Source organism: Lissotriton vulgaris, chromosome 7 (assembly GCF_964263255.1).
Source record: "Lissotriton vulgaris chromosome 7, aLisVul1.2, whole genome shotgun sequence".
Lineage (NCBI taxonomy): Eukaryota > Metazoa > Chordata > Amphibia > Caudata > Salamandridae > Lissotriton > Lissotriton vulgaris.
This window is the reverse complement of record NC_141695.1, coordinates 365,037,434-365,055,748: the sequence shown is the minus strand read 5'-3', so window position 1 is coordinate 365,055,748 and position 18,315 is coordinate 365,037,434.

The window sequence follows — 18,315 nt, the reverse complement described above, 5'->3', positions numbered from 1 at the left end:
GGGTCTGTGTGAAAAGCACGACTGAGTTACTCCAGTATCTAGCATTAAATTATCGCCTTACCAAACGTTGGGTGCCATGTAGTGTAGTTCCTATATTCCCAATAGGCTCTGCGCATTGGAATAACATAAACGATAGCTTAGACGTAGGACTGAGGTAGACTAGTTCTCTATTGAATATGTTAGACTTAATTGTGTGTGCCAGCTAGAGGTCACTAGAAACTTTCTTGAGTAAACAAGAAGACGTTTAGCTTTCATGAATAGACAAGAAGAGATTAGCTTCTGACAAACATATCACATGACAACTTTGTTCCCCCTGCAATAAGGAATATATCTCTAGAGTCGCGGAAACAATAGATAGCTATTTTACTCAGTCAATCGTGCATGCTTTGTTTCACCAGAGATGCAGAGAAGTCGAGAGACAGGCGTTTTCTATAAAAGGGTTATTTATTGAGCAGTCTTCTTTCTCATGTAAGAGAAATGAATTGCCACAATTGCAATACTTGTCATAAAGTAAAGTGCGTACAGTAAAAGGAGCATTATGAAATAATACTGTAAAAGCATTTATATGGTTTCTAAGCCATATGATACTTAAAATGGATAAAATACATACAATGATAAAATAATGACTAAACGTACTCAACTGGTGTTTCTAAGATACGCCTACCCCAGTGTACCTGACCTAAGCCTAGTACAGGGAAGGAGTAGATGAGTTACAGTTTTTGCCAAGAATCTGAATCAAGAATTCTCTATGGGTCTAATCAGCTCCGTACCTTAGGTATAGAATGAAGGAGGTCTTGTATCTCTCTCTCAGTACTCGATCTCCCAGAAACCCGTGAGGGTGACTGGAAAACACTGGAGCTGGATTTCTCGGCAGGAGAAAAGACAGCGTCTCTCTCAGTGCGTCTGCAGGGAGGGTCAGCTTCCTTCGGCACTCGCATCAGCAGGGCGTCGGGCAAGTAGATAGCCGATTCTGCTCCAAACCACTGTGTGTTGCTTAAGGCAGATGCTGGTATATTTATACCTGGAAGGTGCCGAGTTTGACGTAAGGTTGGACATAAGAGGTCACTAAGAACTGGCAGTTCTTTCAGGACTCTCAAGAGTTCTAGGACAAATCAAAACAGAAGCAGGGGAAATTCCTGGGCTGCTGGAGGCTTGGTTTGTTTAAGAACGCGTTGTACTTTCTAGGAGTCTATGGGAGTAGCCTTGCCGTATTTGGACTGCATTGGCTATGACTTAATATGGATATGATTCTTATGCCTTAAAAAGGATATGATTTATTATAACCACACAAGGGCATAAATCGGGAATATCTAATTAGGGTCCTAGATACATTCACAACAGGCTGTTTCACTGGAAGTTGCTTGATATCCTCCATTGAAATTCTTAGGAGTTTGAAAGGCTCACATTTTCATTCTTGATGAAAGTTGTTTCCTTAGAGGTGGACATATAATTCCTTATCCTGGTTCAGTCCTCTCATGGCAAGAGTGCAAAGTAACATTATGTCATGTGACTCTCTTTGTCTCAATGTCCTTTCTCTATCACTGCCACTTTCAGATTTTGTCACTTGATCGATCGCATAATATTGCAATCATTCCCAGTTACATTCATGGAGTGGTTCCATGTGCTTTGCTACAGCATTGCTCCTGTCTTTGTTGACTGTGGCTTTTATATTTTCTAGAATTTCTCATGTTGGTGAGACCCTCATGGGTGAGTAGTGCGCTTACAATTCACTGATTGATTGACAGATTGTACTGCCTATATATTTTAAGTCACACCTACACTCAATCGCATAGATAGTATATTTGCTTTTGCAAGTAATGTATTGTAAAATGTTGCATCAGTGTCCACTTGCTACTGTAAATTCTTGTTTATTTGTTGCAATTTTAAATGCTTTGCATTGCACGCACTTCCAGAATCCTGGTGTTGTCATTTAAGTATTCTTTTTTGTAACAAAATGACTATGCGCCAGTTTGTCTCTTAGGTTACGTGCCCGTCTGAATGTCATCTCCGGATGATCTCCAATAATACTTTTAATCGTGGGATCTAACTTTAACAGTCTCCAATGTTTTTCTCATGATTTGGCGTACTATGCTTGATTCCACTGAAAATGTGGTTATGAACCTAATTGCGTTTGTATCAGTTTCTCTCTTTTTTCTGCAATATCGTCAATCTATTTATAGCTCTCACCTTTTCTAATCACTTGTCCATGATTTTTGATGGCTATCTCCTGGTTTAAAATCTTTTAGGGGTTGTCAAACTGTCTTTCAAATTCACTCTCCTGTGAACAATTTCTCTTGATCTGCATAAATTCCCCATAGGGGAACCTTAAATTGACAGTATTATTGTTGAATATATTTCAAACCCTCCCACTGCGCCATCCTAAATGATTAACAAATCATCAATAAATCGTAACCACATTGCAATTTTACTCATATCTGTATCATTTTCAGAAGCCCATGCAGTCCTTTGCTCTCACCAGCCAATGGTTAGGTTGGCATCGTTCGGTGAAAAGGAAAATCCCATGGCGGTTCCCCATATTTGGCGATGCAATTGTTTGTTGGAGAGAAATATGTTCTTTTGTAAGCACCTCTGAATCATGTTAAGTAACATTTTATTATCTTGGAAGTAATGGATGTTCCTTTTTCTTAGAAAGTGCTCACAAGCTTTGATCCATGTATCATGTTCAATACCCATGCAACGTAAACAATATTAGAACTTTGGAATGTTGAGCGCTTCATTGAAAACAGTGGAGTGCTCTGGGCTTCTAATGGCCGGTAGAAGCCGGCGCTTCAACATTCCAATGCTTGTTGTTGTGCCCCTATGAATGCATCCCCATGGCAGGAGGGGGATGGAGGCCCTGTAGGGCCCCTCTTGTTCCCCCACTGGCAGCCTTTTCGTGACGGGCTCACTGCCAAGAAAAGACTGGAAGTGGAGGAATTGGTTAGGGAATGGCGGTTCCCTAGCACAGCCACCAGTCCACCGCCGGAAAGACTCCAAGAGTCATAATCCAGCAGACGGAACACTGCCACAGTGAGTCTGGCAGTCCATGACCCGGCAGACGTCTAATCAGGCCCTAAAATCTTAGGGGCATATCAGCAAGGCGGCGTTATGAAATTAATGCCTCTTTTGCATCCGTTTTCGGGCGAAAAGCTGTGATAATTTCATCGCCTTATCAGCAAAGACACGTTATCGCGTGTTTTGCTGATTTAGTGACCCTTTCAACAACGCCCAGCTTTGCATCTCTAATGAGATGCAAAGTAGGCATTCTGTGCCAAACTAACTGGAGAAATGTTGCTAACCTACATTTCTCCAATTATCAAGCTGCACGCAAACAAGCAGAGTGATAAGAAAAGTAGCGCTAACCACAGTTATCGCTACTTTCCTTACGCCTGCTTGTAATCTGACTTATGCAAAAACCACAGTTGATGGACAGAATGCAGAACAATGTCATACATTCACCCCAGTACAGAGATCTGGGCCTAAATCCATCGTTTTTTTGCACTCCACAGCACCCCAGTTCAGACATGGCCATATGCAAATCAGTCTGACCGTGTGCCTCATGGGAACAGTCCAGCCCGAACTGCCAAGCCATGCCTTCCCTGGACCGGAAACAAGCTTCTGAGGACCGGTTTCTGGTATTCCAGCCGTCTTCAGCCCGGCTTGCTTGAATCCAGTGGTGTGGAGAGCATGGGACTCACGTCTGAGCATACCCATTCCACTCGGGGTGACAAATGCAAAAACCACAGTTGATGGACAGAATGCAGAACAATGTCATACATTCACCCCAGAACAGAGATCCGGGCCTAAATCCATATGCAATCAGTCTGACCTGTGCCTCATAGGAACAGTCCAGCCTGAACTGCCAAGCCATGCCTTCCCTGGACCGGAAACAAGCTTCCGAGGACCGGTTTCTGGCATTCTAGTGCTTGAATACAGTGGTGTGGAGAGCATGGGACTCACGTCTGAGCATACCCATCCCACTCGGGGTGACAAATGCAAAAACCACAGTTGATGGACAGAATGCAGAACAATGTCATACATTAACCCCTGTACAGAGATCTGGGCCTAAATCCATCGTTTTTTTGCACTCCACACCACCCCAGTTCAGACATGGCCATATGCAAATCAGTCTGACCCTGTGCCTCATGGGAACAGTCCAGCCCGAACTGCCAAGCCATGCCTTCCATCAACCGGAAACAAGCTTCCGAGGACCGGTTTCTGGCATTCCAGCCGTCTTCAGCCCGGCTTGCTTGAATTCAGTGGTGTGGAGAGCATGGGACTCACATCTGAGCATACCCATCCCACTCAGCGTGACAAATGCAAAAACCACAGTTGATGGACAGAATGCAGAACAATGTCATACATTCACCCCAGTACAGAGATCTGGGCCTAAATCCATATGCAAATCAGTCTGACACTGTGCCTCATGGGAACAGTCCAGCCCAAACTGCCAAGCCATGCCTTCCCTAGACCGGAAACAAGCTTCTGAGGACCGGTTTCTGGCATTCCAGCCACCTTCAGCCCAGCTTGCTTGAATCCAGTGGTGTGGAGAGCATGGGACTCACGTCTGAGCATACCCATCCCACTCGGGGTGACAAATGCAAAAACCACAGTTGATGGACAGAATGCAGAACAATGTCATACATTCACCCCAGTACAGAGATCTGGGCCTAAATCCATCGTTTTTTTGCACTCCACAGCACTCCAGTTCAGACATGGCCATATGCAAATCAGTCTGACCCTGTGCATCATGGGAACAGTCCAGCCCGAACTGCCAAGCCATGCCTTCCCTGGACCGGAAACAAGCTTCCGAGGACCGGTTTCTGGCATTCCAGCCGTCTTCAGCCCGGCTTGCTTGAATCCAGTGGTGTGGAGAGCATGGGACTCACGTCTGAGCATACCCATCCCACTCGGGGTGACAAATGCAAAAAACACAGTTGATGGACAGAATGCAGAACAATGTCATACATTCACCCCAGTACAGAGATCTGGGCCTAAATCCATATGCAATCAGTCTGACCCTGTGCCTCATGGGAACAGTCCAGCCCGAACTGCCAAGCCATGCCTTCCTTGGACCGGAAACAAGCTTCCAAGGACCGGTTTCTGGCATTCCAGTGCTTGAATACAGTGGTGTGGAGAGCATGGGACTCACGTCTGAGCATACCCATCCCACTCGGGGTGACAAATGCAAAAAACACAGTTGATGGACAGAATGCAGAATAATGTCATACATTCACCCCAGTACAGAGATCTGGGCCTAAATCCATATGCAAATCAATCTGACCCTGTGCCTCATGGGAACAGTCCAGCCCGAACTGCCAAGCCATGCCTTCCCTGGACCGGAAACAAGCTTCCGAGGACCGGTTTCTGGCCTTCCAGTGGTGTGGAGAGCATGTGACTCACGTCTGACCATACCCATCCCACTCGGGGTGACAAATGCAAAAACCACAGTTGATGGACAGAATGCAGAGCAAAGTCATACATTCACCCCAGTACAGAGATCTGGGCCTAAATCCATCGTTTTTTTGCACTCCACACCACCCCAGTTCAGACATGTCCATATGCAAATCAGTCTGACCCTGTGCCTCATGGGAACAGTCCAGCCCGAACTGCCAAGCCATGCCTTCCATCAACCGGAAACAAGCTTCCGAGGACCGGTTTCTGGCATTCCAGCCGTCTTCAGCCCGGCTTGCTTGAATCCAGTGGTGTGGAGAGCATGGGACTCACGTCTGAGCATACCCATCCCACTCGGGGTGACAAATGCAAAAACCACAGTTGATGGACAGAATGCAGAACAATGTCATACATTCACCCCAGTACAGAGATCTGGGCCTAAAGCCATATGCAAATCAGTCTGACCCTGTGCCTCATGGGAACAGTCCAGCCCGAACTGCCAAGCCATGCCTTCCCTGGACCGGAAACAAGCTTCCGAGGACCGGTTTCTGGCATTCCAGCCACCTTCAGCCCAGCTTGCTTGAATCCAGTGGTGTGGAGAGCATGGGGCTCACGTCTGAGCATACCCATCCCACTCGGGGTGACAAATGCAAAAACCACAGTTGATGGACAGAATGCAGAACAATGTCATACATACACCCCAGTACAGAGATCTGGGCCTAAATCCATCGTTTTTTTGCACTCCACACCACCCCAGTTCAGGCATGGCCATATGCAAATCAGTCTGACCCTGTGCCTCATGGGAACAGTCCAGCCCGAACTGCCAAGCCATGCCTTCCCTGGACCGGAAACAAGCTTCCGAGGACAGGTTTCTGGCATTCCAGCCGTCTTCAGCCCGGCTTGCTTGAATCCAGTGGTGTGGAGAGCATGGGACTCACGTCTGAGCATACCCATCCCACTTGGGGTGACAAATGCAAAAACCACAGTTGATGGACAGAATGCAGAACAATGTCAATGTGTAATCTGACTTAGCCATGTAATCCAATGGGAGGTGGAGTATATGGCTAAGACCACCCTGCCCTATCAGCAAGGTATCGCTGGTCGCGGTGCGATTATCGCTGGATTTCCAGCGATAATCACACTGTTTTCCAGCTAACGCATGGATTCCTATCACTTGGGAGATAAGCGTTGCTGTTAGCCCGCTATCTCTGCGATAGTATCCAGCGTTAACCTTTGATAATTATCCTTGCGCTAAAAGCGCTGAGCGATAATTATCGTAGGCCCTTGCTTATATGCCCCTTAGTATTGCAATTGGAAAATAATTTTTGTTTTACTATGTTACCATTTATTGTGATCTTTTTTGTGTTTTTTGTGTATACACAAGTGCTGCAATTACTACATTTGAAATGTCCCAGGACCAAGGATAAGGCTAACATGGTCCACTGTCAGATTTGGATGTATCTAGTCATGTCGCTGATACTCTTTTCTCTTTGAAAGAAAAAAGAGCTTCTGTAAGATTCAAGTTATATAGCGACTTCCAGTTGTTCTTAAAGATTCTTTTGATTCTATTGGCTCAAAGTTCAAATGTCAATACACATTTCAGGAAAGTGTTACTTTTTTATATTTGGACTCATTAAGTTTTCCCTAGGTGTATACCAAGCTTTTGGATGCTGCTTTAACCAACTTTTTAGGGTAGCCTTTCTGATGTGATTGTCTGCGACCACATCAACAAGGATATAGCAGCAGCCATCTTAGGACCTGGAACTTAGCAAAAAAGACATAACTGGGCAGAGTACGGCCCTAGTTATCCCCAACTAGGGCCCAGAATTAATGTTGCACAAGTTCACAGAGGATCTGTGAATCCACCATAAAGTAGAGCCCGCTCTACTATAACCCCCCCCCCCCCACTGCCCCACTGGGTGAGTCAGGGCCCGGGGCATTGCAATTCATTGCCCCTCCCACCGGGTGAACAAGGGCCCAGGGCAGTGCAAAACATTGGTCTTTTGGGGAAGGGGTGTGTGGACCCCTTTCTCGAGCCTTTGGGAGGCCTCAGGGACCCCATACCCTGGGTCTGTTATGTTAAAAAAGGGGAGGGGTCCATGGAGGCCCCCTCCCCAAGACTTAGTAGGCCTCAGGGAACCCATACCCCAGGCTCAAACTGAATTTCAAAGGGAGGGGCCCCCTCCTTGGGTCGACTTATTTAATGTGTCCTGGGGAGCCCACCGTCGGGACACAGTAGTTTCTTGTCTGCAACAGTGCGGCCAGGGAAACATGTGCCTGCTCCTACCTGGCAGGAGCATTTTTTTTTGTAAAAATGTGTTTATTGAAATATTTATCACATAGTACAAACAGCGCTTATCAATTGCATCTCACAATGCGTTTCATGGATAAAGAATACAATTTTCCCAGCGGGTACAAGTACCATGCTATAGGCAGCTAAAATGAGGAGCACAGTTTCTAAATATCTCGGTAAGCTCGCCCCACGCCATAGTGTCCCGAGAGTCTGTGCATTGTAACACAAACAAACATCACTAGGCCCGGAAGCTGCCAGAGCCACCGGGTGCAGGTCTTCATCTGGCGCCATACGGGAATATGGCCAAGAGACATGAGAAAAGCACATCAAATGCAAACATGCTGGATGCCTGCTGCAAACAGCTTCCAGTTTATAACGAAACGTAGAACATGTAGGAAGAACAAAAAGAAAAGTAAGAATAAACAATCGGAAAGAAAGAGACAAGAGCAGAGGAACTGTGGTGATGCCCAGGGAAGTAGGTGTCGTAGTAATATGGGCTGTAGGGGGGAGAGGGAGAGAAGGCCACATCAGGTTGAAGCCCCACTATCGTCAAGGCAGACCATTTTTACTGTTAGGCCCATTTCATTAGCGATGGTATCACCGGGGGGCATAGCTCAATTAGATCAGGAAGAGGTAAAGCGCCCTCAATCTAGGACTAATTGCAAACAGGGGGAGGCCCTCTGAGAGGTAGCTAACCAGAGGTGACCAGAAATAGTCAAAGCCCTTCCTCGCGTCTTCTGCTATGTCAGTGAGTCGTTCCATCGATATTGCTTTCCACAGTTGAGCGTGCCATTGAGAAAGAGAGGGAGCCTCAGGCTTCTTCCAGGCTCCCGCAATGGCCATCTTCGCTGTCCCTAGGCACAACCATACAATGGATCTGTCAGCATGTGTTTGGTATTTGAGCAGGGGGTCCCGGAGACCCAATAAAACTTGCTCTATGGAGTCACCAATTGGATATCCTAGAATAAGTTTAATCTGGGATCGAATGTCCTTCCAAAAGATTTTAATGACCGGACAGTCACCTATTGACCCACAACCCCACCAACAACGATCGGAGGTGCCCGGGAAAATAGAGCGTAATTTGTGGGGGTGGAGGTACCAGTCATACATCGTCTTGCGAAGGTGCATGGATCGGTTGACCTTGGCTATGTCCCTGTAAAGGGATTCCCATTGCTTATCCGAGAGCGGTGTCTGGAGCATATCCCCCAAAATATCCTGTGACGTTGGGTGCGTTGTGGTGATAGTGTGAGAAGTAGATTGTATAGGAAGGAGATACAGCCTTTACCCGTAGTACCCATCTGTACAAAATTCTCCATTGGGAGGTAGTCTCGGATTTGTGGCTGTTGGACCCAATGTATTGGTTGAGTATAATGGTAAAGCTCAGTATTTGGAAGGTGAAAGTGGTTCATACAATCATGAAAGGAGCCTATCTTAGTGCCTTGGAACAGGTCGGACATCATGTGACCCCCCCCCCCCCCACAGGTCAAAGAGCCCCTTTTGGAGTGCAGTAGGAAAATTCTTAGAGAAATGTATGTGGGTATAAGGGGATGGGAATGTGGTCAGTGGCAATCTTTTGGTTACTGCATCCCACACGTGGAAGGTGGTTGAGGTAGGGATCCTGAGAGAAGCATTGGGAGATCTGTCCTCTTTGGTCCGCCAGGGCAAGTCTCAGATCGTCCTCCCCGTCACCTGCCTGTCTATGTGGAGCCAAATTTTATCAGATGCTTGTAGGGACCATTCGCTCAGCACTCTCAGTTGGGCCGCTCTATAATAGGTCAGGAGGTCCGGCAAAGCCAGGCCACCCTTCAGCCGTGGTCCCGTTAGCAAGTGGTATGAGAGCCGTGCACGCTTTCCCTGCCAGATGAATTTGAGTAGTAAAGTTTTGAACTTGGTGAAGAGTGACCTGTCCGGTTGGATGGGAAGACCCTGAAAGAGGTAAAGAAGGCGTGGTAGTACGTTCATTTTAATTGCATTGATCCTCCCGATCCAGGAAATATAGACTGTGCTCCAGATTTTACAGTCTGCCCGGAGGCGATGAAGAAGGGGTGGGAAGTTGGCCTTGCATAGGTCAGTGAGTTTGGGAGTGATTTGAACTCCCAGGTATGTGATGGCATTATGGGCCCATTGAAAGGAGGATGTCTCTTCCAGACTCTGTTGTGTGGCTGCTGGAAGGGTAAGATTTAAAATTAATGACTTAGAGAGATTAGAGATTAACTTTAAAGCCGGAGGCAACCTCGTATTGTTCAAGTTCCCTAGTAATGACAGGAAGGGAGATGGTCGGATTAGTGACAGGTAGAAGGATGTCATCTGCAAATAGAGCGATCTTATGATCATTCTGTTCGAAGCGGATCTCGGTGATCTGTTGGTTTGCATGTATCCGTGCAGCAAAGGTTTCGATACTGAGAGCGAAGAGTAACGGAGACAGGGAGCATCCCTGTCTCGTCCCGCTCACCAAGTTAAATAATTGGGAGGCCAACCCATTCACCATTACCCGGGATTTGGGGGCAGCAAAGTTGGGCCGTACCATCCTGATAAAGGCTTTGCAGAAACCGAATCGGTGCAGAGAGAGCTCCAGAAAATGCCAATCATCACGGTTAAAAGCCTTCTCCGCGTCGAGCGATAAAAGTGCACTCGTTATCCTCTTCTTTTGGGATTTGTCTATAAGATGAAAGATGCATCTGAGATTGTCGTGGATCTGACGCCCTTTGATAAATCCTGACTGGTCAAAATGGATGAGATCGTGGAGAAATTTTTCGAGTCGTGTAGCCAGAATTTTGGAGACTATCATTGGCAGAAACTGAGAGTTGAGGTAGGTCGAGGTCAGCTAGGTACAGTGTTTGGTCATATTCCCTAAGGGTGTCAGCTCGGTCTGAATTTTGGTAAAAGTCATGGAATGTCTGTGCCTTTGCTTCCTCTTAGATGTGACTTGTCGTAGCCATAGTCGTCCAGGATCTGTTTTACAAAAGCTTTTTCTTGTTTGGCCTTCAGTTGTCTGGCTAACAGGGTCTCTAGCCTGAAGCCTCAGGAGCGTTTTCTCCGCTCTATTTGTGTATATTGCATTAAGTTTCCCTTTGAGGGCTGTAACTTTCCACAAGGATGGGGCTGCTCCTCCGCTGCTAACAATTCTTGTTCCAAATCTAAGCGTTCCTTGGTTTGGAGTCTTTTGAGAGAGGAGGCTAGAGAAATACAGTGATCCCAAAAATGCTCTTTTAAACGCGTCCCAATTGTTTGCGAAAGAAGTGTCAGCTGGATCATTAAGCAGAAAGAAATCACGGATCGCTTTGCGAAGGTCGTCTCGGTGTAGGCGGTACCGATAGAGGAACTCAGGGAAGTACCATCATTGGAGCTTAGAGCGGGGGGCTGGCCAATCCAGGAGGCATGTCAGGGGGGCATGGTCGTAGAGAGCAATGGGGAGAATGAGTGAGGACGTGGCTGCATAGGTAAGCGATTGGCTGTTAAAAATATGATCGATGTGGGAGTACGTTTTATGGACGTGAGAAAAGAAGGTGAACTCCTTTGTTGCCGGGTTAAGGCAGTGCCAGATATCTATCAACCCCACTTGTTATAATGAATGCTTAAGCGATGTGGGAAATGAGCCCACTCCCGTCTATGGGTGTGCTGAGTCTAAGTGTGGGTGCCAAATGAGGTTAAAGTCTCCCATGAGAAGCAGGTCCCCCATTGCAAAGTTTAAAAGAGAGTCAAGGCAGGAAGAGAGAAAGTCAGCTTGTCCAGTATTGGGCGCATAGATAGAAGCAATTGTACACGATCTACCCCGTAATGACCCTTTGACCATGACAAATCTGCCCTCTTCCTCCTTCAGTTTAGCCTCATGAATAAAATGGGCGGAAGAGTGAAAGATCAAGGCTACCCCATTCTGTTTTTTTGTATTAGTAGCTTGGAAAATCTGGGGATAGTGCCTGTGCTTGAGTCTGTTTTCTTCTGTAAGTTTGATATGGGACTCCTGAATCGCCACTATCAGTGGCCCTTGATCCCCGATATATATCCCAAATTTGTGTCTTTTGTTAGGGGAGTTGGGGCCCCTAACATTCCAGCTATTAAGAAAGCCCTCCTCGACCACCTCCCAACCCTCCCCACCCCCACTCCCTGTATTATCGACCCTGGGCAGAGCACCTGAAAAAGAAAGAATTTGAACAATAAAAATAAGAACGAAACTAACCGTCATCTTAAATCTAAGGGTTTGCATTGTCGAGTGTCCTTAGGGGCAGGACCGTTCCCGCACCAAGTAGTCCGCAGATTGCTGTGGATGTCCCTTGCTGTAGAATCTTATAGTGTAGTATAAAGTTAAAGGGTTATTGTTATTCCATCATAAGGACAAGTAGGGGCCCCCTATGGCCTCTTCTCTTAGAAAGATGTGAATTGCCATTCTTCACGTAGAACCGAGGTACCCTCGAAGATCTCAGGAAGTCCCACGATGGGGTGGTCTTCTTGCCGGTAGCTGGAATCGTGCGCCATCCTCCAGCAGCTGCCGTGCCTCCTCTCGGCGTCCTGGGGCTTACCGAGTGGTATAGTGTACCATTGGCGCTGCGCCATCGAGGCACAGTAGAGTCGTGGCCCCTTCAACCTCAGTGAAATGGTAGTGTTTGTTGGTGAAAGCAAAAGCAAGGCTGAAGGGGTAGGTCCATCTTTATTTGAATTGCTTTTCTCGAAGGGCAGAGGTAATAAGGTGGAATTGTTGCCGCCTCATGAGTGTAGCCGCGGCGACATCTTGAAATAGCGTGCATGTTCCCCCAAGATAGTCAATCGAATCCGCCCTCGGGCCTCCCGTAGCACCAGTTCTTTTGTTTTGAAGGAGGCAAACTTGGCTAGAATATCTCGCAGTTGCTGATGTTTCCCTTGCGGTGCCGGGCCCACCCTGTGAACACTTTCTAGTCGGATAGGCGGGCTGTCTTCTCCGAATATGCTACGATGAATTGCTCCAGATCAGCCCCTTCTCGACCTTCCTCCAGGCCGGTTCTAAAGAAGCTTGAGACCTTGTTAGCTTGTGGCTTTTTAGGAGGCATGTGGGCTTATAGAAGATCAGGGCGCCCGTTCAGGTAGTTGTGTAGTTCCTGCTCACCTGCCCCTGCAGAGTTTGTGCATGGAATACCAGATACGACTCGGGGCAGGGTGCTCTTGAACCTCGGGCTCACTAGGTAAGGCCACACGTTGGGTCTGACAGTGCAGCCTTTATAAGGATGTCTCAAAGGGCATAGCGATCACAGTATCAGCAAGCAGGATGCCATATTAGAGTCAGGCATTGGGGTCAGGCATCTCCGTGTTTGAGGGCTCACTCAGAGATGGAAGCTTTTCCCTCCAGCCCCGCCGCAAGAGAGCCCTGTCAGAGCATTGTGCTGGTGGTGTGAAGGTAAGTGCCTCACCGGGGATAGGCATGAGACCCCAGGGTATCAGGGAAGGAGCACTTCTGCTCACCTCTGGGAAATGGAGCCGTGGTCTCTGCAAAGAAAGGTGCTCCGATGGAAAAGGCTGGCAAGGCAGCAACCGCGACTGCCTCTGGGTGTGACATGCGATCGCAGCAAGAGCATTTTTAAAGCTTCCACGATTCCATGCCTTCCCTGGTCACAGGAACGCTGGCAGGAAAGATATGTTTACCTATACTTGGTTGGAGCTTTTAATTCCCGCCGGATGGGACCACAGTTTTGTTTTCCTGCTCATGCTCTTGAGCCAGAGAAACTCACATTGCTCCCTCCTGGCAGAATAAAACAAAAACAGTTGCTCCCACAGGGATGGAGCAGGCTGAGGCCGCGGGAGCCCTGGGTCTTCCCTTGCTGCCCCTTACTTACTGTATGGTGGGCCCAGGTTTGGCACTAGGGGTGGGCGGAACTCCAAGAAATTCCACGGAGTTACATAAAACCTCTTTGAGATTTCAGAATTCCACCAACGGTTGGAAAATCAGTGCAAACTGCACCAGGCGGTGTGCAAGAGCACGTGGCTGTTTGAGTTGATTTTGCTGCAAGAGAAGAAAATCTATTTGAGCGGCCAAAAACTAACTCAAGAAGCAGCCCTCTGACTGCAACCACTTGTGTTAGAAACTCATGGTAGGGGATGCCAAATCTTGCTGAATTATGCCTGAACTCCATGTTACAAGGGTAATGTAGAGTCGCCAAGTTCCACGGGCGGAAAGAACATTCCCAACACGCCTAGCGGGCACCAGTACACCCACCCACAGGAAGACAGGTCCCGGGGATGGGATTCTTGGGGCCACTATAGGCTTGGGGAGGGGGCTGTAATGGCTAGATGCAGCACAGGCTCTGTAATAAACCCCACTTCATGCACACCAGTTGTCTGTGCACAACATTTGGTTGGCTGTCTGCTGGGATTTGGCCACAGGTCCTGCGGCCACATGGTCAATGTGCTGCGTGGGAGTTGGCATTATTTATAGTAACAAAAACTAGAACGTTACTGAAAAAACAAAGGTTAAAGTAACGTTATAGTTAGGTGAAAATTTCAGTGACAATGTGCTATCTTAAACATAAAAAACACTGATAGTCACCTGTTATAGTTATCTCAAGTACCTATAACTCCTGTCCGATGGTAACTGTAACTCTCCTTTGCCATGCACTGCTAATTGCCCCACATATTACATCACTCATGGCATCTTCTATGACATCATTAATAATATCACTGCAGCATTTAAAATTTTCACGTAGCGGTAACGTTTTAATCCTTTTTTTTTCTGTGAAAAAATAATAATATATATATATGTATATATATATATATATATATATGTATATATATATATATATATATATATATATATATATATATATATATATATATATATATATATATATATATATATATATATATCGCAACACACTCCTAGAAATCGACTCCAGGACAAAAACGGCCAGCACTCCAGTGTCAGTGTTCTTTAGTTATCTTATTTCCAAACCCCCCAGCACCCTCGACAGACGCGTTTCGCACAGGGCTTCGTCAGTGTCATCAGTGTTCAAACCTACTCGCCATATTTAAACCATCCGCCCTTTTTGACGGTCATAGACATCAACAATGGTGTTAGGCACATATTCGTGGCGACCATCTTGTAGTATATATATATACACATAGCTGTTTACATGGTTTAAGCTTGGCGATTCATAGAAAAGTGCTCAGTGCAAATAAATTAAAGTGAAGTTTGACAATTGACAAAAGAATATGTATTCAGAGACTGTCACGTATGTACATGTCATTAACAATTCGATACTGAGAGCAGTGTTTCAGCAACTCTGTCATAAATGTTAATACGGGGGTGTATCCCCTAAGGTGTTCTGATAGCATTATGCAGATTGTAATCTTGCATGTGGTCCGTTGTTAAACCCACAGCGTCTGGATATTGAACATCTTTACGGTTGTGCAGGGGTGTATCCCCGAATTGAAACATTGTTAAAATGTGTGCATATTATATACACAATATACAAGTATACAGTTTACCAATGTGGTAACCCCATGTCAGCAAAACATACATATTTACATAGTATTTAGATTTTTTGAGGAAAACATATTCTTCCGCTGAACTTCTGGGTTCTTATTTCGTATCATCTTGACTTGCAATTGTGCCACAGTTTAACATGACCTGATGTTCTGGTATCTACATTACACTGTTCTCACTGCTCTCATTGATCCATATGAAGGGAAATTAAATTCACAAGCCAAACATCAGATATTATTCACATATGTACAAGGAGTACTCCCATGTTCTAGTTGCAGATCTATCATCTCCTTACAGATCCCAGATTGTCTTATAGGTGCACCCACATTTCAGCATCGTTATTCAGACCCCATGGTGTCATCGTTTTAAGGTCTAAGATATAACGGGATTCCAGTATCCGTAGGGATTTTTCTCTATCCCCCCCTCGTTCTTTCTTTGGGACCTGGTCTATGCAATAGTATGCTAGTAAATCCCTATTGCTGTTGTGGTGTTCGGCAAAATGACGGGCTATCGGATATGTCTTGTCCTTGTTCACGATAGCCCTCATGTGCTCTAAAATTCTCATTTTTGCCGGTTTTATGGTGCTCCCTATGTAACGTTTGTTACAAGGGCAGACCAGGCAGTAGACTGTAAAGTCTGAATTACAGTTTAGGTGTTTTGTGATTTTTCTGCTTGGTCTTTCTTCACCTGTTCTGCAGGGGTACTCTTTGACTTTTTTGCTGAATTTACAAGCTTTGCATTGTAGGCAAGGGAAAAAGCCAACTATCTTGTTCGTCTTCTGATTGGCCTTGTTGGGGGAGTAATGGCTATGAACCAGATGGTCCGACAAAGACTGGCACCTCCTATAAGTTATCATAGGTCTGTCTGGTAATGTTTTCTTCAAGATGGTATCAGTTCTTAAAATGTGCCAGTTTCTTTTGAATGCTTGGACCAGTTCTCCAGATTGATTATTGAATGTTGTGATCATTCTGACCTGCTCGTTCTGTTTCCTCGACTCTTTCACAATCAAAAGGTCCCTTCTGTCAACAGTATCTGCCTTAATTTGGGCTTGTTCTAAGATGTTTCTAGAATAGCCTCTTGCTTGGAATCTGTCACTCGCGTCTTCCTGAGCTTTCTTAAAATCCTCAGTTCCAGAGCAGTTACGTTTGAGTCTCAGGTACTCACCATAAAGTACATTTCTTATTAGACTTCTAGGATGGTGGCTGGCAGCGTGTAATACTGCATTGCCAGCCGTTGGTTTTCTATAAAGTCTAGTGTGGAGCTGGTCGTTAACCACAAAGACCTCTAGGTCCAGATAGCAAACAGACTCGTTGCTTATCGTACTGGTGAACTTGAGATTTAATTCGTTGTCATTTAGAGCCGAGACATACTCCTCAGCCGAGGCCCTGTCTCCCCTCCAAATGACAAACAGGTCATCAATGTACCTGGTCCACATCAATATGTGTTCATTCCATCTTTCATTTCTCCCACCCCATGCCTCGTGCTTCTCCCACCAGCCCACGAAGAGATTCGCATAGCTGGGGGAGAAGCACGAACGAAAAAAAAAAAAAAAAATATATATATATATATATATATATATATATATACACTAAAAATATAAATGCTAAAAACCACACATAATAAAAATCAATAACATACATCTATATATATATCTCTTTCTTTCTCTCTCTCTCTCTCTCTCTCTCTCTCTCTCTCTCTCTATATATATATCTATATATATATATATATATATATATATATATATATATATATATATATATATATATATATATAATATATATCACGAGCAAACGTCCCAAACGGGGGGAGCGGCTTTTAGCTGGCGCTGGCGGCGAGGATCGGGACAACCTCGCTTCATATCATTACAACAAGTTTTCTTCATAAAAGAAGACGCTGCACACCACTTCAATTCTTCTTAGTTCTGTTTATTCTCCTGTAGGTTTTTCCCACCTACGCGTTTCGGACTATACAAGTCCCTGGTCACGGTTTACAAACATTAGTCCTTTGTTTGTGTTGTACATTTATACTGAAAGTCCCACCCAGCAAGTTACGATGCATTGTGGGATCAGTAGGCAATTACAGTTACATGCTGTTTTTTCTAGCTTTATCGCTGTGTTGATGGTCTGCGAGCTAGAAAAAAAATGAATTGGGTAATCATCACTGGTGATTTATCAGGATGATGGGAGGTATGTATTCTTGACATATAGTATGTGAAAGATAGTTTTTAATTCACAGTGACATTTGGAATTAATACTATGCTCTCGCATTAATGACCTATAGTCATTGGGTAAATAATGGCTAAGTGCTGTGATTATCCTGTCCTAATTGAGCATACGCTTTGCTTGCAGGCCTTTTACACTTCGATAAGAATTTTTTTTAAAATTTAACTGTTTTTACTTGAAATTACATGTCTGTCTAGTATGCCATTTGAAAAACTTCTTAGAATACCAAATATTTTACTTTTCAAACAGATTGATGAATTGTTCAGCATTTATAATACATTTTTGCTTTCATGTCCATTGTGCATTATATTTACAGATGCACATACATCTTGTCATCCCCGTTCAGTCCCATCGGGATACTGGTTTTGAATCTGATTATTAATTTGGATTCGAGACGTCGTAGTTTAGTAATTCGGTCACCACCTCGTTCATTCTCATTTATCATGGCTATGCCTGCATAGGTGACATCCTTCCAAGTTTTACCAGGATGCGTTTTTAGATGTTTAGCAATCGCATAGCTGTAGTCATTGTTTATGATTGATCGTATGTGTTCGAGAATTCTCTTTTTTAGAGGGCAAGTTGTCGAGCCAATGTATTTCTTCTCACAGAAACATTGGAGTTGCCATACAACAAATTGTGACTCACACGTTATTTTTTCTTTGACTTCAAACTTCCGCCCTTTAGGGTCTTTTAGACTTTTAAGATTCCGACCAATTTTGCACGCCTTGCATATTTGGCATTTTGCAAATCCATGCTGTTGTTTATCTAGCCAAGTCAGAGGCTTTAATATTCGGAAGTGGCTGTTGACCACTGTGTCTCGTATTGATGGTACTTTACGAAATGTTATCAGTGGTCTTTCTCCTATTAAAGGTCCAATTTCAGTGTCTCTTTTCAGCACGCTCCAGTATTTGGTCAAGATTTGTCTTATTTGGAAACTCTCTTTGGAATACGTGAGAATC